The 23,662-nt window shown below is 46.5% G+C and overlaps 1 pseudogene; it reads left to right on the top strand.

Annotated features, from left to right (window-relative positions):
- Window positions 1-23,662, top strand: part of LOC135541326 (dystroglycan 1-like) — a 90,238-nt pseudogene that overhangs the window by 50,141 nt on the left and 16,435 nt on the right.

Genomic DNA, 23,662 nt, shown 5'->3' with positions numbered 1-23,662 from the left:
AGAGATGGAGTCTGTTGATGTTAGGTTTAGTGATAGAGATGGAGTCCGTTGGTGTTAGGTTTAGTGATATAGATGGAGTCCGTTGATGTTAGTTTTAGGTGATATAGATGGAGTCTGTTGATGCTAGGTTTAGTGATAGAGATGGAGTCCGTTGATGTTAGGTTTAGTGATAGAGATGGAGTCTGTTGGTGTTAGGTTTAGTGATAGAGATGGAGTCCGTTGATGTTAGGTTTAGTGATATAGATGGAGTCCGTTGATGTTAGTTTTAGGTGATATAGATGGAGTCCGTTGATGTTAGGTTTAGGTGATATAGATGGAGTCTGTTGATGTTAGGTTTAGTGATATAGATGGAGTCCGTTGATGTTAGGTTTAGTGATATAGATGGAGTCCGTTGATGTTAGGTTTAGTGATAGAGATGGAGTCTGTTGACGTCATGTTTCTAATATATTACCTCAGACCGTACCCCCCCCCCAAGACGTTATACCATTCACAGTAGCAGTTCGGTTAGTGGGAAGTCGGCTGATATTTGTCTATGGATTCAGGGTAGAGGATCCAGAATGCATCTGGGTGGATCTGCACCACAGGTGGCGCGGGACGTGGTCTTATCGTCACTAAAACATTTGTCACTATTGAACTTTGGTTTTTAGGATGAAACTGTCCCTTTAAGGGTTCTGTTGTTCACTAGTCTACATTCCGTCTTCAGTCTGCACCACCAACTGAGGACGGCTTGGCTCTCCTGGTTGTATTGGTTTTTACACACAAATTCATTCAAGCAATGTAGATGGGTGTTAATCTAGGATAGAGGAGACGTGGAGTCTGGAGTAGCCTGAGAAAAGGACTTTAGAGCATTGTGTCCCACTTCATGATTGTGTCCCACTTGTTGTTGATTCTTCACAAAAAAATACAGTTTTATATCTTTATGTTTGAAGCCTGAAATGTGGCAAAAGGTCGCAAAGTTCAAGGGGGCCGAATACTTTCGCAAGGCACTGTATATAGGCTGGACCAAGGCTGTGTTGATACTGTTATATAGGCTGGACCAAGGCTGTGTTGATACTGTTATATAGGCTGGACCAAGGCTGTGTTGATACTGTTATATAGGCTGGACCAAGGCTGTGTTGATACTGTTATATAGGCTGGACCAAGGCTGTGTTCATACTGTTATATAGGCTGGACCAAGGCTGTGTTCATACTGTTATATAGGCTGGACCAAGGCTGTGTTCATACTGTTATATAGGCTGGACCAAGGCTGTGTTGATACTGTTATATAGGCTGGACCAAGGCTGTGTTCATACTGTTATATAGGCTGGACCAAGGCTGTGTTGATACTGTTATATAGGCTGGACCAAGGCTGTGTTGATACTGTTATATAGGCTGGACCAAGGCTGTGTTCATACTGTTATATAGGCTGGACCAAGGCTGTGTTGATACTGTTATATAGGCTGGACCAAGGCTGTGTTCATACTGTTATATAGGCTGGACCAAGGCTGTGTTGATACTGTTATATAGGCTGGACCAAGGCTGTGTTGATACTGTTATATAGGCTGGACCAAGGCTGTGTTGATACTGTTATATAGGCTGGACCAAGGCTGTGTTCATACTGTTATATAGGCTGGACCAAGGCTGTGTTGATACTGTTATATAGGCTGGACCAAGGCTGTGTTCATAGTGTTATATAGGCTGGACCAAGGCTGTGTTGATACTGTTATATAGGCTGGACCAAGGCTGTGTTCATACTGTTATATAGGCTGGACCAAGGCTGTGTTGATACTGTTATATAGGCTGGACCAAGGCTGTGTTGATACTGTTATATAGGCTGGACCAAGGCTGTGTTGATACTGTTATATAGGCTGGACCAAGGCTGTGTTGATACTGTTATATAGGCTGGACCAAGGCTGTGTTCAGATTAGCCCTGATGAACAAATTTAAATAAACAAACTTAAATGAAGCAGGCAGCTCTTTCAATCACGAGTCATAGACATGATGACCAATGCATTCCAGTCCAGACCCACTAAAATGCCCTGCACAGGCCAGCGCTACAATATAACTAACCGCTTCCAGCTCAGGTTCAGGCCTTGGGCTGAACCTGTATAGTGTATTACACTACTTAACCAGGCCTTATATGGCTCAGGACGTGTACCATAATGTAACCTTTATTTAACTAGGCAAGTCAGTAGAGAATACAAATCTTATTTACAATGACGGCTTACCTTGGGGTTAAAGGTTAAACTGCCCTGTTCAGGGGCAGAACGACAGATTATTTTTTTAACCTTGTCAGCTCAGGGATTTGATCCAGCAACCTTTCAGTTACTGGCCCAACACTCTAACCACGAGGCTACCTGCCGTCCAAAGGGAATAAGGTTACCATTTCAGATGCAGCCGTTGAAACATTTTGAACATTTTGGGGGAGGAGGGTGATCGTCGATGCCTCTCTGACGACCTGACTGGGTCTTTTTTTAGCCGTGTCTCGGTGATGGGTCGGCTGATCAAGAGATGTGATGACAGACCGTTTACCCTCTGAATAGCCCTCCTCACTTATCCGAGTGCTGAAAGGAACTCTTTATCTATCGGCCAGTCTACCGGAGAGGGAGAACCGTTCTGGCCTGCATCCCAAATGGCTCACTATACAGTGCACTACTTCTAACCAGAGCCCTTACTTCCCTATCAGGCCCCTTGTCAAAAGTAGTGCACTATATCGGGAGAAGAGTGTGATTTGGGATGCGAATTTGAAGTCCCTGTTCCATCAGGCTGATTACTTGATGGACGTTCTGAATGAGGAGAAAGGGTTTGTACCCTTCACGACCACAGACCTTCATGCTTGTCAATCGACAAAGACAGGTGATCAGGGTCAGCCAGGGGATTCTGAATGTGGAATACTGTATGGTTCCATCTTCGAGGCATAGAGTTTTCACTGCAGTTATCGTGTATTTTTCAGCAACAGAAGAGGCTACTTCTTTACAGGTTGTTCTCTTTAATAATAGCTATTATTATTCATTAGTAGTATTTGTCACTTTCTGCCTAAAATAACGTTGTTGTTTTTTTTTGTTGCTGGTATTTTCTTGAGGTCTGCACTGTTTTTGACCTGATGTGAAATGTAATATTTACAGTCCGTTGATTAGCTTAGAAACCGTGGCTACATGCAGTAAACTGGTAAACTGTGCTGATGAAACAACATGGTAATCTAGTGTTGTTTAGAAAGGACTCCAGTTATGTTGAACCTGAATCACTTTCTCCTCTCCTCTGGGGAGTAATCAACCCCCTAGAGCATCTGTCCCTCTCTCTAACCTGTCTCCTTTCTCCTCTCTGGGGAGTGATCAACCCCCTAGAGCATCTGTCCCTCTCTCTAACCTGTCTCCTTTCTCCTCTCTGGGGAGTGATCAACCCCCTAGAGCATCTGTCCCTCTCTCTAACCTGTCTCCTTTCTCCTCTCTGGGGAGTGATCAACCCCCTAGAGCATCTGTCCCTCTCTCTAACCTGTCTCCTTTCTCCTCTCTGGGGAGTGATCAACCCCCTAGAGCATCTGTCCCTCTCTCTAACCTGTCTCCTTTCTCCTCTCTGGGGAGTGATCAACCCCCTAGACTCTAGATGCTCTAGCATCTGTCCCGCTCTCTAACCTGTCTCCTTTCTCCTCTCTGGGGTGTGATCAACCCCCTAGACCATCTGTCCCTCTCTCTAACCTGTCTCCTTTCTCCTCTCTGGGGAGTGATCAACCCCCTAGAGCATCTGTCCCTCTCTCTAACCTGTCTCCTTTCTCCTCTCCTATTGTTCCCTCTATCTCCTCTCTACCTTTTTTCTCCTTTCCTTCCCCACCCCTCTCCGCCTCTCCATCCTTCTCCACCCCTCTCCCTTCCTCCCTCCCACTCTCCCCCCTTTTCCCACCCTCCCCTCTCCCTCCCTTTCTACCCCTCTCCCACCCCCCCTTTCCCTTCCTTTTTGTCAAATGTCTGCCCTGCTAGAGTTTCCCCGGTCAACAGTAAGTGCTGTTATTGTGAATTGAAAAAGTCTCGGAGCAACAACGGCTCAGCCACGAAGTGGTAGGCCACACAAGCTCACAGAACGGGACCGCCAAGTGCTGAAGTGCGTGAAAATCGTCCGTCCTCGGTTGCAACACTCACTTCTGAGTTCCAAACGGCCTCTGGAAGCAAAGTCAGCACCAGAACTGTTCGTCGAGAGTTTCATGAAATGGGTTTTCATGGCCGATCAGCTGCACACAAGCCTAAGATCATCATGCTCAATGCCAAGACCCTGGAACAGTGGAAACGTGTTCTCTTGAGTGATCAATCACGCTTCACCATCTGGCAGTCCGACGAACAAATCTGGGTTTGGTGGATGCCAGGAGAACACTACCTGCCCCAATGCATAGTGCCAACTGTAAAGTTTGGTGGATGAGGAATAATGGTCTGGGGCTGTTTTTCATGGTTCAGGCCCCTTAGTTTCAGTGAAGGGAAACCTTAGTGCTACAGCATACAGTGATATTCTAGGGTTCCAACTTTGTGGCAACAGTTTTGGGAAGGCCCTTTCCTGTTTCAACCTGATAATGCCCCCATGCATAAAGCGAGATGCATACAGAAATGGTTTGTTGAAATCGGTGTGGAAGAACTTGACTGGCCTGCACAGAGCCCTGACCTCAACTCCATCTAACACCTTTGGGATTAATTGGAATGCCGACTGTGACCCAGGCCTAAGCTGCCCAACATTAGTGCGTGACCTCACTAATGCTCTTGAGGCTGAATGGAACCAAGTCCCTGCAGCAATGTTCCAACATCTAGTGGAAAGTCTTCCCAGAAGAGGGGAGGCTTTTATAGCAGCAAAGAGGGGAACAAATCCACATTTCCATGATTTTGGAATGAGATTTTATACGAGCACGTGTCGACATACTCTTGGTCTTGTAATCAATTATCATACATATGGGTTGTATTTACAATGGTGTTTGTCCTTCACTGGGTTCCCTTTTCCTGTGACAACAGGTCACAACTCTTGCAGCTGTGATGGCACACTGTGGAATTTCACTCAGTAGATATGGGATGCTGCGTTATTTTGCCTAACAGCTATGGGAATTTATCAATGTTTGATTTGTTTTCAAATCCTCTGTGGGAAATCTGTGTCTCTAATATGGTCAAACATTTGGCAGGAGGTTAGGAAGTGCAGCTCAGTTTCCACCTCATTTTGTGGGCAGTGAGCACATAGCCTGTCTTCTCTTGAGAGACATGTCTGCCTTCGGCGGCCTCTCTCAATAGCAAGGCTATGCTCACTGAGTCTGTTCATAGTCAAAGCTTTCCTTAAGTTTGGGTCAGTCACAGTGGTCAGGTATTCTGCCACTGTGTACTCTCTGTTTAGGGCCAAATAGCATTCTAGTTTGCTCTCTAATTCTTTTCAATGTGTCAAGTAATTATGTTTTTGTTTTCACATGATTTGGTTGGGTCTAATTGTGTTGCTGTCCTGGTGCTCTGTGGGGTGTGTTTGTGAACAGAGCCCCAGGACCAGCTTGCTTATGGGACTTTTCTCCAGGTCTCTCTCTCTCTCTCTCTCTCTCTCTCTCTCTCTCTCTCTCTCTCTCTAGGGAAATGAGTAACTGTTATATACAGATGTGGAGCTGCCCCCCCCCCTACACACAGACGCACACACCCTCGAGCCTTCTTTTACACAGCCTCTCCTCGTCAGTGTAGCTCTTTCTCTCGGTCTCTCTTCTGCCCTGAAAAGACCTGTATGAATAACAGCCGTGAGTTCAGCTTACCAGCCAGGCCCCAGACAATGGAGGATGAGTGCATTCATCTCAGCACTCCCAGGAAAGGCCCCAGTTCAGCTGAGCTAGTATTGTGGCCCGACCCCGTCTCGCTAGTCGGTCGGAGGGAGGCAGGGACCCGGGACTTGCTGCCTTTGGAGTGGCTGCTCCCTGCAGAGTGGATGATAGGCCTGTTCTGGCAGTGATGGTTTGGGGAATTCAAAGAGAGAAAGGGGGAGAGGAAAAGAGTGATAGATAGATATATAGATATATAGATAGATAGATAGATAGATAGATAGATAGATAGATAGATAGATAGATAGATAGATAGATAGATAGATAGATAGATAGATAGATTGCTATTGAGAAAGGCCACCGTAGGCAGACATGGCTCTCAAGAGAAGACAGGCTATGTGCTCACTGCCCACAAAATGAGGTGGAAACTGAGCTGCACTTCCTAACCTCCTGCCCAATGTATGACCATATTAGAGAGACATATTTCCCTCAGATTACACAGATCCACAAAGAATTTGAAAACAAATCCAATTTTGAAAAACTCCCATATCTACTGGGTGAAATTCCACAGTGTGCCATCAGAGCAGCAAGATTTGTGACCTGTTGCCACGAGAAAAGGGCAACCAGTGAAGAATACGCACCATTGTAAATACAACCGATATCTATGCTTATTTATTTTATCTTGTGTCCTTTACCATTTGCACATTGTAAAAACACTGTATATATATATATATAATACGACATTTGTAATGTCTTTATTGTTTTGAAACTTCTGTATGTGTGATGTCTACTGTTAATTTTTATTACTTATTTCACTTTATATATTATATACCTTACTTGCTTTGGCAATGTTAACACGTTTCCCATGCCAATAAAGCCCCTTGAATTGAAATTGAATTGAATAGATAGATAGATAGATAGATAGATAGATAGATAGATAGATAGATAGATAGATAGATAGATAGATAGATAGATAGATAGATAGATAGATAGATAGATAGATTGCTATTGAGAAAGGCCACCGTAGGCAGACATGGCTCTCAAGAGAAGACAGGCTATGTGCTCACTGCCCACAAAATGAGGTGGAAACTGAGCTGCACTTCCTAACCTCCTGCCCAATGTATGACCATATTAGAGAGACATATTTCCCTCAGATTACACAGATCCACAAAGAATTTGAAAACAAATCCAATTTTGAAAAACTCCCATATCTACTGGGTGAAATTCCACAGTGTGCCATCAGAGCAGCAAGATTTGTGACCTGTTGCCACGAGAAAAGGGCAACCAGTGAAGAATACGCACCATTGTAAATACAACCGATATCTATGCTTATTTATTTTATCTTGTGTCCTTTACCATTTGCACATTGTAAAAACACTGTGTATATATATATATATATAATACGACATTTGTAATGTCTTTATTGTTTTGAAACTTCTGTATGTGTGATGTCTACTGTTAATTTTTATTACTTATTTCACTTTATATATTATATACCTTACTTGCTTTGGCAATGTTAACACGTTTCCCATGCCAATAAAGCCCCTTGAATTGAAATTGAATTGAATAGATAGATAGATAGATAGATAGATAGATAGATAGATAGATAGATAGATAGATAGATAGATAGATAGATAGATAGATAGATAGATAGATAGATAGATAGATAGATAGATAGATTGCTATTGAGAAAGGCCACCGTAGGCAGACATGGCTCTCAAGAGAAGACAGGCTATGTGCTCACTGCCCACAAAATGAGGTGGAAACTGAGCTGCACTTCCTAACCTCCTGCCCAATGTATGACCATATTAGAGAGACATATTTCCCTCAGATTACACAGATCCACAAAGAATTTGAAAACAAATCCAATTTTGAAAAACTCCCATATCTACTGGGTGAAATTCCACAGTGTGCCATCAGAGCAGCAAGATTTGTGACCTGTTGCCACGAGAAAAGGGCAACCAGTGAAGAATACGCACCATTGTAAATACAACCGATATCTATGCTTATTTATTTTATCTTGTGTCCTTTACCATTTGCACATTGTAAAAACACTGTATATATATATATATATAATACGACATTTGTAATGTCTTTATTGTTTTGAAACTTCTGTATGTGTGATGTCTACTGTTAATTTTTATTACTTATTTCACTTTATATATTATATACCTTACTTGCTTTGGCAATGTTAACACGTTTCCCATGCCAATAAAGCCCCTTGAATTGAAATTGAATTGAATAGATAGATAGATAGATAGATAGATAGATAGATAGATAGATAGATAGATAGATAGATAGATAGATAGATAGATAGATAGATAGATAGATAGATAGATAGATAGATAGATAGATAGATAGATAGATAGATAGATAGATAGATAGATAGATAGGGGGAGAGCGATATGGAGAGAGAGCGGGGGAGAGTGAGACCGAGATGGCGGAGAGAGAGAGTTAAATGCTTTTTTGTGTCCTCCTCCCCTTCTCCCCTCTTCTCCTCCCCTCCTCCCCTCTTCTCCTCCCCTTCTCCCCTCTTCTCCCCTTCTCCCCTCTTCCTTGAGTTGAAAGTCGTTTCTTTCCGTTTGAATGTTAATATGATTATGTTGTTATACACCTGTGAACTGATGATACAGAATCTTGCACATCGTTGCCTGGAATGTTATTGACATTGAGATTTGTGTAGACTAAAGAGAGTTTGTACCTAAAGAGAGATCCTAACTTGAGAGAGAGAATTACGACGGTTTTAAGTTGACGATTGTAAATATTGAACGGTCTAGCAGTTTTAAGAATGCTGGTATTTAAAGCCATGTCCTAGTGAATCCCTGTTTCTTCTCTTTCTACAGGTCTCAAAGGCTGACTTGACAATGGGATCTACAAACCACTGAAGTGGCTCTGACAAAAGAACAGGGGAAACAGGAGGAAAGAATAGGAGAAAAACACTAAACAAAAGGAGAGGGGACTCTCAGAGAGAGAGAGAGAGAGAGAGAGCCCTTTTTGAAAAGAAAAGCGGAGGTCGGCTCGGGGAGGATCAGCTTTGTCCATTGGTGTAGGGTTGGGGGTGCATGCTTGTCCTCTCCAGTGGGCTTCCTCCTTTGTGAGAGAGAGAGAGAGTTAACAAAAGACAAAGAATGTGCAATAAAAAGAGAGGAGAATGTCGACCGGCGGAGGAGGCTGGAGCGGGAATGCCTGGTCTGGGGAGGAGGACCAGTGTGGTACTACTTCTGGCTCTCCTGGTAGCCATGGTCCAGGGACAGGTGGAGGTAATGGGGGACATGCGGCAGGATGGACCCGGGAAGCTGGAGGCCTCCATGCACTCCTCCATACTGTCAGACTTCCAGGAGGTGGAGGCCTTGGAGCCGGTGGCAGCTACAGTCTATCAGGCTGAAGTAGGAGCAGCAGGGGGGGAGGCAGGAATCCCCGACTCGTCTGCTGTGGTGGGCCGGGTGTTTCAGATGAAGGTCCCGTTGAAGACGGACCACACCAGCAACACTAAGGTGTGTGTGTGTGTGGTGGGGGAGGGGCCTGTTCAATTCTAAAATGTAATTCTATGTCATTTTTATAAACACGTGAGAAAAATTCCTGTAGTAAGGACATAGCTTGTAGGCCCTAACTAGGTAACTATTTATCTGTCCATGTCTTTCCACGAGGGCCACAGACGAGTTCCCAGGGTGGCCACCCCACAGAAACTGGTCCCAGGGTGGCCACCCCACAGACACTGGTCCCAGAGTGGCCACCCCACAGACACTGGTCCCAGGGTGGCCACCCCACAGACACTGGTCCCAGGGTGGCCACCCCACAGACACTGGTCCCAGGGTGGCCACCCCACAGACACTGGTCCCAGGGTGGCCACCCCACAGACACTGGTCCCAGGGTGGCCACCCCACAGACACTGGTCCCAGGGTGGCCACCCCACAGAAACTGGTCCCAGAGTGGCCACCCCACAGACACTGGTCCCAGGGTGGCCACCCCACAGACACTGGTCCCAGGGTGGCCACCCCACAGACACTGGTCCCAGGGTGGCCACCCCACAGAAACTGGTCACAGTGTGGCCACCCCACAGACAAGTTCCCAGGGTGGCCACCCCACAGACACTGGTCCCAGGGTGGCCACCCCACAGACACTGGTCCCAGGGTGGCCACCCCACAGACACTGGTCCCAGGGTGGCCACCCCACAGACACTGGTCCCAGGGTGGCCACCCCACAGACACTGGTCCCAGGGTGGCCACCCCACAGACACTGGTCCCAGGATGGCCACCCCACAGACACTAGACCCAGGGTGGCCACCCCACAGACACTGGTCCCAGGGTGGCCACCCCACAGACACTTGTCCCAGGGTGGCCACCCCACAGACACTGGTCCCAGGGTGGCCACCCCACAGACACTGGTCCCAGGGTGGCCACCCCACAGACACTGGTCCCAGGGTGGCCACCCCACAGACACTGGTCCCAGGGTGGCCACCCCACAGACACTAGACCCAGGGTGGCCACCCCACAGACACTGGTCCCAGGGTGGCCACCCCACAGACACTGGTCCCAGGGTGGCCACCCCACAGACACTGGTCCCAGGGTGGCCACCCCACAGACACTGGTCCCAGAGTGGCCACCCCACAGACATTTACATTTACATTTAAGTCATTTAGCAGACGCTCTTATCCAGAGCGACTTACAAATTGGTGACACTGGTCCCAGGGTGGCCACCCCACAGAAACTGGTCCAAACCGGTCAGGGGTTGATTGTGAAACATGCCAACTGTTTGAAATGCATGAACCCAGCACTTATTCCAGCATTGTGTTGCCTAGTCCCATGATGGCTATCTGAGTCTCCCAGGCTGTGGGTGTAGTCATATGTCCACAGGATCCTTTCTGCCCTGTCAAACGCATGTTAAAGGCCCTAGTACCAAACACCAAACCTTGAGCCCTTTGTGCATATGGGAAAATCCACCCTGACAGCCGGGCTAAAAGAATGCTAACACCAAGCACTTTTAGAAGAGAAGAGACACACACAGGGCGGGGTACAGCCCTACATTTCCTCCACAATATTTATGCTAGAAAGTGATTATTTTTCACATCAAGCAGATGTCAGATCTAGGTTATGGTTGGTCTAATGGTAGTCTAATGCTGTAGAGTAAAGCCAACGTCAAGCAGATGTCAGATCTAGGTTATGGTTGGTCTAATGGTAGTCTAATGCTGTAGAGTAAAGCCAACGTCAAGCAGATGTCAGATCTAGGTTGTGGTTGGTCTAATGGTAGTCTAATGCTGTAGAGTAAAGCCAACGTCAAGCAGATGTCAGATCTAGGTTATGGTTGGTCTAATGGTAGTCTAATGCTGTAGAGTAAAGCCAACGTCAAGCAGATGTCAGATCTAGGTTGTGGTTGGGCTAATGGTAGTCTAATACTGTAGAGTAAAGCCAACGTCAAGCAGATGTCAGATCTAGGTTATGGTTGGTCTAATGGTAGTCTAATGCTGTAGAGTAAAGCCAACGTCAAGCAGATGTCAGATCTAGGTTGTGGTTGGTCTAATGGTAGTCTAATGCTGTAGAGTAAAGCCAACGTCAAGCAGATGTCAGATCTAGGTTGTGGTTGGTCTAATGGTAGTCTAATGCTGTAGAGTAAAGCCAACATCAAGCAGATGTCAGATCTAGGTTGTGGTTGGTCTAATGGTAGTCTAATGCTGTAGAGTAAAGCCAACGTCAAGCAGATGTCAGATCTAGGTTATGGTTGGTCTAATGGTAGTCTAATGCTGTAGAGTAAAGCCAACGTCAAGCAGATGTCAGATCTAGGTTGTGGTTGGGCTAATGGTAGTCTAATGCTGTAGAGTAAAGCCAACGTCAAGCAGATGTCAGATCTAGGTTGTGGTTGGTCTAATGGTAGTCTAATGCTGTAGAGTAAAGCCAACATCAAGCAGATGTCAGATCTAGGTTATGGTTGGTCTAATGGTAGTCTAATTATTTTTAGGTTGTCAAATCACAGATCCATGGTAGAGTGTGTGTGTGTACACATTCTTGCTTGCGTGCCTGTGATAAACACAAGTATTTGATTTAAACATGTCATATCTACACTGAATATACAAAACATTAAGAACACCTGCTCTTTCCATGACTGACCAGGTGAAAGCTATGATCCCTCAGTGTAGATGAAGGGGAGGAGACAGGTTAAAGAAGGATTTTTAATCCATGAGACAGTTCAGATATGGATTCTGTATGTGTGCCATTCATATGGTGAATCGGCAAGACAAAAGATTGAAGTGCCTTTGAACAGGGTATGGTTGTACAGTGGCAAGAAAAAGTAGGTGAACCCTTTGGAATTACCTGGATTTCTACATAAATTAGTCATACAATTTGATCTGATTCTAAGAACATGTAGGCTCTATAGAATTCTAGATCATTCTAAGAACATGTAGGCTCTATAGAATTCTAGATTATTCTAAGAACATGTAGGCTCTATAGAATTCTAGATTATTCTAAGAACATGTAGGCTCTATAGAAGTCTAGATGATTATGGAACAGTAGGCTCTATAGAAGTCTAGATGATTATAGAACATGTAGGCTCTACAGAAGTCTAGATGATTCTAAGGATATGTAGACTATAGAAGTCTAAATGATTCTAAGAACATGTAGACTCTATAGAAGTCTAGATGATTCTAAGAACATGTAGACTCTATAGAAGTCTAGATGATTCTAAGAGCATGTAGACTCTATAGAAGTCTAGATGATTCTAAGAGCATGTCGACGCTATAGAAGTCTAGATGATTCTAAGAACATGTTGGCTCTGTAGAAGTCTAGATGATTATAGAACATGTAGGCTCTATAGAAGTCTAGATGATTCCAAGAACATGTAGACTCTAGAAGTCTAGATGATTCTAAGGACATGTAGACTATAGAAGTCTAGCTGATTTTAAGAACATGTAGACTCTATAGAAGTCTAGATGATTCTAAGAGCATGTAGACTCTATAGAAGTCTAGATGATTCTAAGAGCATGTAGACTCTATAGAAGTCTAGCTGATTCTAAGAACATGTAGACTATAGAAGTCTAGTTGATTCTAAGAACATGTAGACTCTAGAAGTCTAGATGATTCTAAGGACATGTAGACTATAGAAGTCTAGCTGATTCTAAGAACATGTAGACTCTATAGAAGTCTAGATGATTCTAAGAGCATGTAGACTCTATAGAAGTCTAGATGATTCTAAGAGCATGTCGACTCTATAGAAGTCTAGATGATTCTAAGAGCATGTCGACGCTATAGAAGTCTAGATGATTCTAAGAACATGTGGGCTCTGTAGAAGTCTAGATGATTATAGAACATGTAGGCTCTATAGAAGTCTAGATGATTCTAAGGACATGTAGACTCTATAGAAGTCTAGATGATTCCAAGAACATGTAGACTCTATAGAAGTCTCTAGATCACTCTAAGAACATGTAGGCTCTATAGACGTCTAGATGATTCTAGAACATGTAGGCTCTATAGAAGTCTAGATGATTCTAAGGACATGTAGACTATAGAAGTCTAGATGATTCTAAGAACATGTAGGCTCTATAGAAGTCTAGATTATTCTAGAGCAAGTAGGCTCTATAGACGTCTAGATGTTTCTAAGAACATGTAGGCTCTATAGAAGTCTCTAGGAACATCACCTCCATTCTGCTGATCCTCAACACTATGGACCCACAAGGGTGCGTGCTCAGCCCCCTCCTGTACTCCCTGTTCACCCATGACTGCATAGCCAAGCATGCCTCCAACTCAATCATCAAGTTTGCAGGCGACACAACAGTAGTAGGCTTGATTACCAACGATAACGAGGCAGCCTACAGGGAGGAGGTGAGGGCTCTGGTAGTGTGGTGCCTGGAAAAAAACTTCTCACTCAACGTCAACAAAAAAAAGGAGATGATCGTGGACAGGAAACAGCAGAGGGAGCACCCACCTATCTACATCGACGGGACCACAGTGGAAAAAGTGGAACGATTCACGTTCCTTGGCGTACACATCATTGACAAACTGAAATGGACCACCCACACAGACAGTGTGGTGAAGAAGACGCAACAGAGCCTCTTCAACCTCAGGAGGCTAAAGAAATTTGCCTTGTAGGCTTAGACTAGAAATCACTGGCCACTTTAAGGAATGGAACACTAGTCACTTTAATATTTTTTTTACATATCTTGCATTATTCATCTGATATGTATATACTGTTTTCTATGCTTTTCTACTGTATCTTAGACCGTTCCGCTCTGACATCGCTCATCCAGATGTATATAGTCTAAATTCCTTCCTACTTAGATGTGTGTGTATTGGGTATAAGTTGTGTAATTTGTTAGATATTACTTGTTGGATATCACTTCACTGTTGGAGCTAGAAGCACAAGCATTTCGCTACACCCGCAATAACATCTGTTAATCATGTGTATGTGACCAATAAAATTGGATTTGACTTCAATGATTCTGAGGAACATGTACAGTTGAAGTCGGAAGTTTACATACACTTATGTTGGAGTCATTAAAACTTATTTTTCAACCACTCCACAAATGTATTGTTAATAACAAACTATAGTTCTGGCAAGTCGGTTAGGACATCTACTTTGTGACACAAGTCATTTTTCCAACTATTGTTTACAGACAGATTATTTCACTTATAATTCACTGTATCACAATTCCATGGGTCAGAAGTTTACATACACTAAACAGCTTGGAGAATTCCAGAAAATGATGTCATGGCTTTAGAAGCTTCTGATAGGCTAATTGCCATCATTTGAGTCAATTGGGAGTGGATATATTTCAAGTGCCTACCTTCAGACGCACTGCCTCTTTGCTTGACATCATGGGGAAATCAAAATAAATCAGCCAAGACCTTTGTAGACCACAAGTCTGGCTCATCCTTGGGAGCAATTTCCAAACGCCTGAAGGTACCACAGTCATCTGTACAAACAATAGTATGAGAGTACAAACACCATGGGACCACGCAGCCGTCATACCGCTCAGGAAGGAGACGCGATCCTTCTCAAATCAATCCCAGAACAACAGCAAAGGACCTTGTGCAGATACTGGAGGAAACAGGTTCTATATAAACGAGTCCTATATCAACAAAGACCGCTCAGCAAGGAAGAAGCCACTGCTCCTAAACCGCCATAAAAAGGCCAGACTATGGTTTGCAACTGCACATGGGGACAAAGATCATACATTTTGGAGAAATGTCCTCTGGTCTGATGAAGCAAAAATATAACTGTTTGGCCATAATGACCATTGTTATGTTTGGAAGAAAAAGGGGGAGGATTGCAAGCCGAAGAACACCATCACAACCGTGAAGCACGGGGGTGGCAGCATCATGTTGTGGGCATGCTTTGCTGCAGGAGGGACTGGTGCACTTCACAAAATAAATGGCATCATGGGGAAAGAAAATGATGTGGATATATTGAAGCAACATCTCAAGACATCAGTCAGGAAGTTAAAGCTTGGTCACAAATGGGTCTTCCAAATGGACAATGACCCCAAGTATACTTCCAAAGTTGTGGCAAGATGTCTTAAGGACAACAAAGTCAAGGTATTGGAGTGGCCATCACAAAGCCCTGACCTCAGTCCTATAGATTTTGGGGGGGGGGGGCAGAACTGAAAAAGCATGTGCGAGCAAGGAGGCCTACAAACTGACTCAGTTACATCAGCTCTGTCAGGAGGAATGGGACAAAATTCACCCAACTTATTGTGGGAAAGTTGTGAAGGTTACCCGAAACGTTTCACCCAAATTAAACAATTTAAAGGCAATGCTACCAAATACGAATTGAGTGTAAACATCTGTATACTTCTGACCCACTGGGAATGTGATGAAATAAATCATTCTCTCTACTATTATTCTGACATTTCACATTCTTAAAATAAAGTGGTGATCCTAACTGACCTAAAACAGGGAATTGTTACTGGGATTAAATGTCAGGAATTGTGAAAAACTGAGTTTAAATGTATTTGGCTAAGGTGTATGTAAACTCCCGACTTCAAACTGTATGCTCTATAGAAATCTCTAGCTGGTTCTTAGAACATGTAGGCTTCTAAGGAAGGGGGCGGCAGGTAGCCGAGTGGTTAAAGCATTGGGCCAATCGAAAGGTTGCTGGATCATATCCCCGAGCTGTCAAGGTAAAAACCTGTCGTTCTGCTCCTGAACAAGGCAGTTAACCCACTGTTCCCGCGTAGGCTGCCATTGTAAATAAGAATTTTTCTTAACTGACTTGCATAGTTAAATCAATTTAAAAAATGTACTTCAGCATATTTAATTGTTGCATTGCTTCTTTAGATTTGCAAGGAATAGAAATCAATTTAACTGTTGTGAGGTTCTTGTTATTTTCAGCCCCACGACAATACTAGATACAAACTGTTTCTGAATCTCCTTTTCAACTACTCGGAAAGATAGAGAGAAAGAAACATGTTCAGTTTGCTTGAATGTCCAGACAAGTGGATCTGTTACAGTGAAATCAGCCTCTGATAAATGGAGAAAGATATCCCTGTTGTCTATACTTCCCGGGTGGTGCTCTACTCCCTTCCTCTCCAACGATGGCAACCAGGCAGCAGGACTGTCTCTGATAAATGGAGAAAGATATCCCTGTTGTCTATACTTCCCCGTTGGTGCTCTACTCCCCTCCTCTCCAACGATGGCAACCAGGCAGCAGGACTGTCTCTGATAAATGGAGAAAGATATCCCTGTTGTCTATACTTCCCGGGTGGTGCTCTACTCCCCTCCTCTCCAACGATGGCAACCAGGCAGCAGGACTGTCTCTGATAAATGGAGAAAGATATCCCTGTTGTCTATACTTCCTGGTGGTGCTCTACTCCCCTCCTCTCCAACGATGGCAACCAGGCAGCAGGACTGTCTCTGATAAATGGAGAAAGATATCCCTGTTGTCTATACTTCCTGGTGGTGCTCTACTCCCCTCCTCTCCAACGATGGCAACCAGGCAGCAGGACTGTCTCTGATAAATGGAGAAAGATATCCCTGTTGTCTATACTTCCCGGGTGGTGCTCTACTCCCCTCCTCTCCAACGATGGCAACCAGGCAGCAGGACTGTCTCTGATAAATGGAGAAAGATATCCCTGTTGTCTATACTTCCCGGGTGGTGCTCTACTCCCCTCCTCTCCAACGATGGCAACCAGGCAGCAGGACTGTCTCTGATAAATGGAGAAAGATATCCCTGTTGTCTATACTTCCCGGGTGGTGCTCTACTCCCCTCCTCTCCAACGATGGCAACCAGGCAGCAGGACTGTCTCTGATAAATGGAGAAAGATATCCCTGTTGTCTATACTTCCCCGTTGGTGCTCTACTCCCCTCCTCTCCAACGATGGCAACCAGGCAGCAGGACTGTCTCTGATAAATGGAGAAAGATATCCCTGTTGTCTATACTTCCCGGGTGGTGCTCTACTCCCCTCCTCTCCAACGATGGCAACCAGGCAGCAGGACTGTCTCTGATAAATGGAGAAAGATATCCCTGTTGTCTATACTTCCCGGGTGGTGCTCTACTCCCCTCCTCTCCAACGATGGCAACCAGGCAGCAGGACTGTCTCTGATAAATGGAGAAAGATATCCCTGTTGTCTATACTTCCCGGGTGGTGCTCTACTCCCCTCCTCTCCAACGATGGCAACCAGGCAGCAGGACTGTCTGTCAGGACCCGGTTTCGAACCTGGGTCTCCGGAGTGAGAAACAGTCACTTAACCAACTGAGCCACGAATAGACAGCAGAACCCAGAAGATGAGGCAGACACAGCAGTACTTAAGACGGTGTATTTAATGAAGAAAAAATCCTAAAAATAAAAAATGGCAAATCCAAAAGGTGGAAGGAAAAACACAAAAAGATCTAAAAAGAAACTCACCAAAACTAAACTAAAACAAAAAACAGAATACCACAAGAACGTTACCCGGAATCGACAAGAGCACACAGAACACTAGGGCAGGGTGCTAACATACAAACACAGAGCCCAGAACTGAGGGAAACAAAGGGTTTAAATACAATCAGGGGAAACGAGACACAGGTGCAAACAATAATGGGGGTCAAGGGAAAAACACAGGGACAAAAAGCACAATGGGGACATCTACTGACAAACAACTGGAACAACCCTGGCCAAATCCTGACAGAATCCCCCCCCTAGGAACGGCTCCTGACGTTCCTACCAGCTCTCTCAGGGTGGAGGACCCTGAACTGACGAATGAGGTCAGGGTCCAGGATGTCTTTGGCAGGAACCCAGGAGCGCTCCTCAGGACCGTAGCCTTCCCAGTCCACCAGATACTGCCAGGACCGCTGCACCCGGCGGGAATCCAGTATCCGGTGGACGGTATAAGCCGGCTGGCCTCCAATGACACGAGGCGGAGGGGGAGGTCTGTCTGCCGGGACAAGGGGAGAAAAAACAACAGGTTTTAACAAAGACACATGAAATGTGGGATTAACCTTAAGGGATCTGGGTAAGTGTAGGCGATAAGAAACTGGGTTAACTCTCCTGGCAACCTTGAAGGGACCGATGTATTTTTGGGACAGCTTGCGAGACTCCACCCGTAGAGGTAAGTCTCTTGTGGAGAGCCAGACTCTCTGGCCGGGGCGCAGGGTAGGCCCGGGACGGCGACGTCTGTTGGCTTGTTGTTGATACCTCTGTGAGGAACGCATCAGATTAAGACGGGTCTTCCTCCACATAAGCCGACAGCGTCTGACGAATCTCAAGGCTGAAGGCACACTGACTTCTGCCTCCTGGTCCGGGAACAATGGAGGAGCATAGCCAAACTGACACTCGTGCGGGGACATACCAGTGGAGGAGGAGCGCAAGGTGTTGTGCGCGTATTCGGCCCAAACAATAAAGGATGACCATGTGGACGGGTTGTCACGAGTCATACATCGGAGGGTGGTTTCCAGCTCTTGATTCATCCTCTCTGTTTGGCCGTTGGACTCCGGATGGTACCCTGAAGATAGACTGGCAGAAGCCCCCATGAGTTGGCAGAAGGCCTTCCAAAACCTTGAGGCGAACTGGGGACCTCTGTCAGAAACCACATCTTGAGGAATGCCGAAGACTCGGAACACATGATTAATTACCAACTCAGCCGTTTCCTTGGCAGAAGGTAACTTAGTCAGAGGGACGAACCTGGCCGCCTTTGAAAACCTGTCGATTATGACTAGGATAGTAGTATTGCCATGGGATGGAGGAAGTCCAGTAATAAAGTCCAATGAGATATGGGACCAGGGTCTGTGGGGAACAGGTAAAGGGTGAAGGAGTCCTTGAGGGCGGAGGTGAGAAGATTTGCCCTGGCAGCACACGGGGCAGGCATTGACGAAAGTGGCAACGTCTTCTCTTATGGTAGGCCACCAGAACTTACGCTGGATGAACTCCAAGGTGCGACCTACGCCCGGATGACAGGTGAGGCGAGAGGAGTGCCCCCACAGAAGGACCTGAGTCCTCACTGCCTTGGGGACAAACAACCGATTGGCAGGGCCTCCTTTAGGGTCCGGTTCGCTAGCTTGAGCACGTCTCACGGTATCCTCAACTTGCCACGAGATCGGAGCCACAATCTTAGCAGCAGGAAGGACAGGCATGTCCGTGTCATCTCGAATGGCAGGAGCGTAGACTCGGGACAGGGCATCCGGTTTGAGATTCTTCGACCCGGGCCGATAGGTGAGGATAAACTGGAATCGATTGAAGAAAAGAGACCATCTAGCTTGTCTAGAGTTCAATCGCTTCGCCTGCTGGATATACTCCAGATTTTTGTGGTCCGTAAGCACTTGAAACGGGTGAGAAGCCCCCTCGAGCCAGTGTCTCCATTCCTTCAATGCCATCTTAACCGCTAGGAGTTCACGATCCCCCACATCGTAGTTCCTCTCAGTCGGGGTAAGCCGGTGTGAGAAGAAAGCGCACGGATGAAGCTTCTTGTCTTCACCCCTCTGAGACAGGACAGCTCCGACACCAACCTCTGATGCGTCTACCTCCACCACAAATGGTTCATCCGTAGTCGGTAGTATCAGGATGGGAGCAGAGAGGATGCGCTGCTTGAGTCCTTGGAAGGCCGTCTCAGCTTCTCTTCCCCAAAAAACCTTGCATTGCCACCTTTGGTTAAAGCTGAGAGAGGAGCTGCCACCAAACTGAAGTTCTTGATGAACTTGCGGTAAAAGTTTGTGAAGCCCAGGAAACGCTGAACATCCTTAACGGATTTGGGGGTGGGCCAATCCGCTACCGCCCCTACCTTCCTAGGGTCCATTTGGATTCGACCGGGTTCCACTACAAATCCCAGGAATTGTACTCGGGATGAATGGAATTCACATTTTTCGCGGCTTAACGTACAGATGGCTGTCCAGGAGGCGTTTGAGTACTTGTCTGACATGCTTAGTGTGTTCTTGAAGGGAGCTCGAAAAGATGAGGATGTCATCCAAGTAAACGAACACAAATATGTTAAGCATATCCCTAAGCACATCGTTTATGAGCGCTTGGAACACCGCTGGGGCGTTGGTCAGGCCGAAGGGCATCACCAAGTATTCATAGTGACCAGTAGGCGTGTTGAAAGCGGTCTTCCACTCGTCACCAGGTCTGATCCGCACAAGATGGTATGCGTTCCGCAGGTCAAGCTTAGTGAAAACAACTGCTTCCTGGAGCAGCTCGAAGGCTGTGGCCATAAGGGGTAGCGGGTAACGGTTACGGACGGTTATGTCATTGAGTCCCCGGTAGTCGATGCAAGGACGTAACCCACCGTCTTTCTTGGCCACAAAGAAAAACCCTGCTCCCGCCGGGGAGGTGGATGGACGCATGAGGCCTGCTTCCAGAGAGTCCTTGATGTAGGTATCCATAGCAGCTCGTTCGGGTGGAGATAGGGAAAAGATCCGACCCCTGGGGGGCAAGTGCCCGGAAACAGGTCGATGGGGCAATCGTAAGATCTATGGGGTGGTAGCATGGTGGCCCTCTGTTTGCTAAACACCAGTTTGAGGTCATGGTAACACTCGGGAACTCGGGTCAGGTCGATGGATTCTAAAGACTCGGGAGTAGAACTCGGGGATTTCTGGAAAATACAAGTAGCTTGGCACGTAGGACCCCACTGCTTGATAGTGCCCACAGACCAGTCGATGTGAGGGTTATGGCTGTGAAGCCAGGGGTATCCAAGGACGAGAGGGAACTCGGAACAGGAGATCAAATGAAAGTTCATCAATTCCTGGTGTTGTGAAACTGAAAGTCTCAAGGAGGTAGTGACATGAGTGACAAGTCCAGATCCCAAAGGGCTTCCATCCAATGTAGTAACCCTCATGGGGTCACTTAGAGGTTCAGAGGGAACGCCATTCTCCTTCGCCCAGACATCATCCATGAAGTTACCTGCGGTTCCAGAGTCTACCAAGGCTTGAAGGTGAAGCTTGTGGTTGTCCCAGGAGAGGGTGACTGGAATGAGCAGACGGGAGTTGGACGGATGGGAGGAGGTTATGTTTCCCGTTACAGTTCCCCCCGGTCTGTACGGGACAGAGCGTTTCCCTGGAGCCCGGGACACGTGGAACGGAAATGGCCCGGTTTGCCGCAATATAGACAGCGTCGCTCCCTCATCCGGCGGTCTCTCTCAGCCTGGGAGATGCGTCCAATCTGCATGGGTTCCGGTGGAGCCAGTGATGATAAAGGTGGGGACTCGGAGCTGGGACTGATAGGGGCTAGAGGTCTACGGTTGAGTTCTCTCTCTCTCAGACGCTGGTCAATGCGTGAGGCCAACTTGATCAGGGACTCGAGATTGTCCGGTGGTTCCCGAGTGGCCAGTTCATCTTGGATAGTGTCGGAAAGGCCTTTCAGAAAGCACACCGTGAGCGCCTCGTTGTTCCAGCCACTCGCTGCTGCTACTGTGCGGAACTGGATGGCATAGTCCGTCACGCTGCGCCAACCTTGATGGAGAGTCAGGAGCTGTTTGGCTGAGTCAGAACCACTGCTTGGGCCTTGAAACACTCGTTTGAATTCCTCAGCAAAGGCAGAGTAGCTGGCACAGCAGGAACTATGGGCATCCCACACAGCAGTAGCCCAGGCCAGGGCTTTTTCCGACAGCAGGGTGATGATATATGCGATCTTAGACCGGTCGGTGGGAAACGACGAGGGTTGCAGCTCAAAGGAGAGAGAACATTGAGTGAGAAACCCTTTACAAGCACTTGGATCACCTGAGAACCGTTGGGGAGGTGGAAGACGAGGTTCAGCCAGGGGGTTAACTGCCATGGGTACGTGAACTTGAGGTACTGGGACGGGAACTGTTGCCGGGGTAAGTCGATCAGACATTTGCTTAATGGAAGTCAGCATCTCCGACAGAAGATGAGAATGTCTTGCCATTAAGGCCTCTTGCTGAACCAGGGCGGCTTCGTGGCGTTGGACAGTCTCCTGGTGGTGGGACAGCGTGGCAAAAAGGTCCTGGGAACTGGCTGCCTCTGGGTTCATTTTTGGCTCTGTGTTTCTGTCAGGACCCGGTTTCGAACCTGGGTCTCCGGAGTGAGAAACAGTCACTTAACCAACTGAGCCACGAATAGACAGCAGAACCCAGAAGATGAGGCAGACACAGCAGTACTTAAGACGGTGTATTTAATGAAGAAAAAATCCTAAAAATAAAAAATGGCAAATCCAAAAGGTGGAAGGAAAAACACAAAAAGATCTAAAAAGAAACTCACCAAAACTAAACTAAAACAAAAAACAGAATACCACAAGAACGTTACCCGGAATCGACAAGAGCACACAGAACACTAGGGCAGGGTGCTAACATACAAACACAGAGCCCAGAACTGAGGGAAACAAAGGGTTTAAATACAATCAGGGGAAACGAGACACAGGTGCAAACAATAATGGGGGTCAAGGGAAAAACACAGGGACAAAAAGCACAATGGGGACATCTACTGACAAACAACTGGAACAACCCTGGCCAAATCCTGACACTGTCTCTGATAAATGGAGAAAGATATCCCTGTTGTCTATACTTCCCGGGTGGTGCTCTACTCCCCTCCTCTCCAACGATGGCAACCAGGCAGCAGGACTGTCTCTGATAAATGGAGAAAGATATCCCTGTTGTCTATACTTCCCGGGTGGTGCTCTACTCCCCTCCTCTCCAACGATGGCAACCAGGCAGCAGGACTGTCTCTGATAAATGGAGAAAGATATCCCTGTTGTCTATACTTCCCGGGTGGTGCTCTACTCCCCTCCTCTCCAACGATGGCAACCAGGCAGCAGGACTGTCTCTGATAAATGGAGAAAGATATCCCTGTTGTCTATACTTCCTGGTGGTGCTCTACTCCCCTCCTCTCCAACGATGGCAACCAGGCAGCAGGACTGTCTCTGATAAATGGAGAAAGATATCCCTGTTGTCTATACTTCCTGGTGGTGCTCTACTCCCCTCCTCTCCAACGATGGCAACCAGGCAGCAGGACTGTCTCTGATAAATGGAGAAAGATATCCCTGTTGTCTATACTTCCCGGGTGGTGCTCTACTCCCCTCCTCTCCAACGATGGCAACCAGGCAGCAGGACTGTCTCTGATAAATGGAGAAAGATATCCCTGTTGTCTATACTTCCCGGGTGGTGCTCTACTCCCCTCCTCTCCAACGATGACAACCAGGCAGCAGGACTGTCTCTGATAAATGGAGAAAGATATCCCTGTTGTCTATACTTCCCGGGTGGTGCTCTACTCCCCTCCTCTCCAACGATGGCAACCAGGCAGCAGGACTGTCTCTGATAAATGGAGAAAGATATCCCTGTTGTCTATACTTCCTGGTGGTGCTCTACTCCCCTCCTCTCCAACGATGGCAACCAGGCAGCAGGACTGTCTCTGATAAATGGAGAAAGATATCCCTGTTGTCTATACTTCCCGGGTGGTGCTCTACTCCCCTCCTCTCCAACGATGGCAACCAGGCAGCAGGACTGTCTCTGATAAATGGAGAAAGATATCCCTGTTGTCTATACTTCCTGGTGGTGCTCTACTCCCCTCCTCTCCAACGATGGC

This window comes from Oncorhynchus masou, chromosome 6, assembly GCF_036934945.1.
Source record: "Oncorhynchus masou masou isolate Uvic2021 chromosome 6, UVic_Omas_1.1, whole genome shotgun sequence".
NCBI lineage: Eukaryota > Metazoa > Chordata > Actinopteri > Salmoniformes > Salmonidae > Oncorhynchus > Oncorhynchus masou.
The sequence above is the reverse complement of the archived record's forward strand: the minus strand, read 5'-3'. Positions and strand labels throughout refer to the sequence as shown.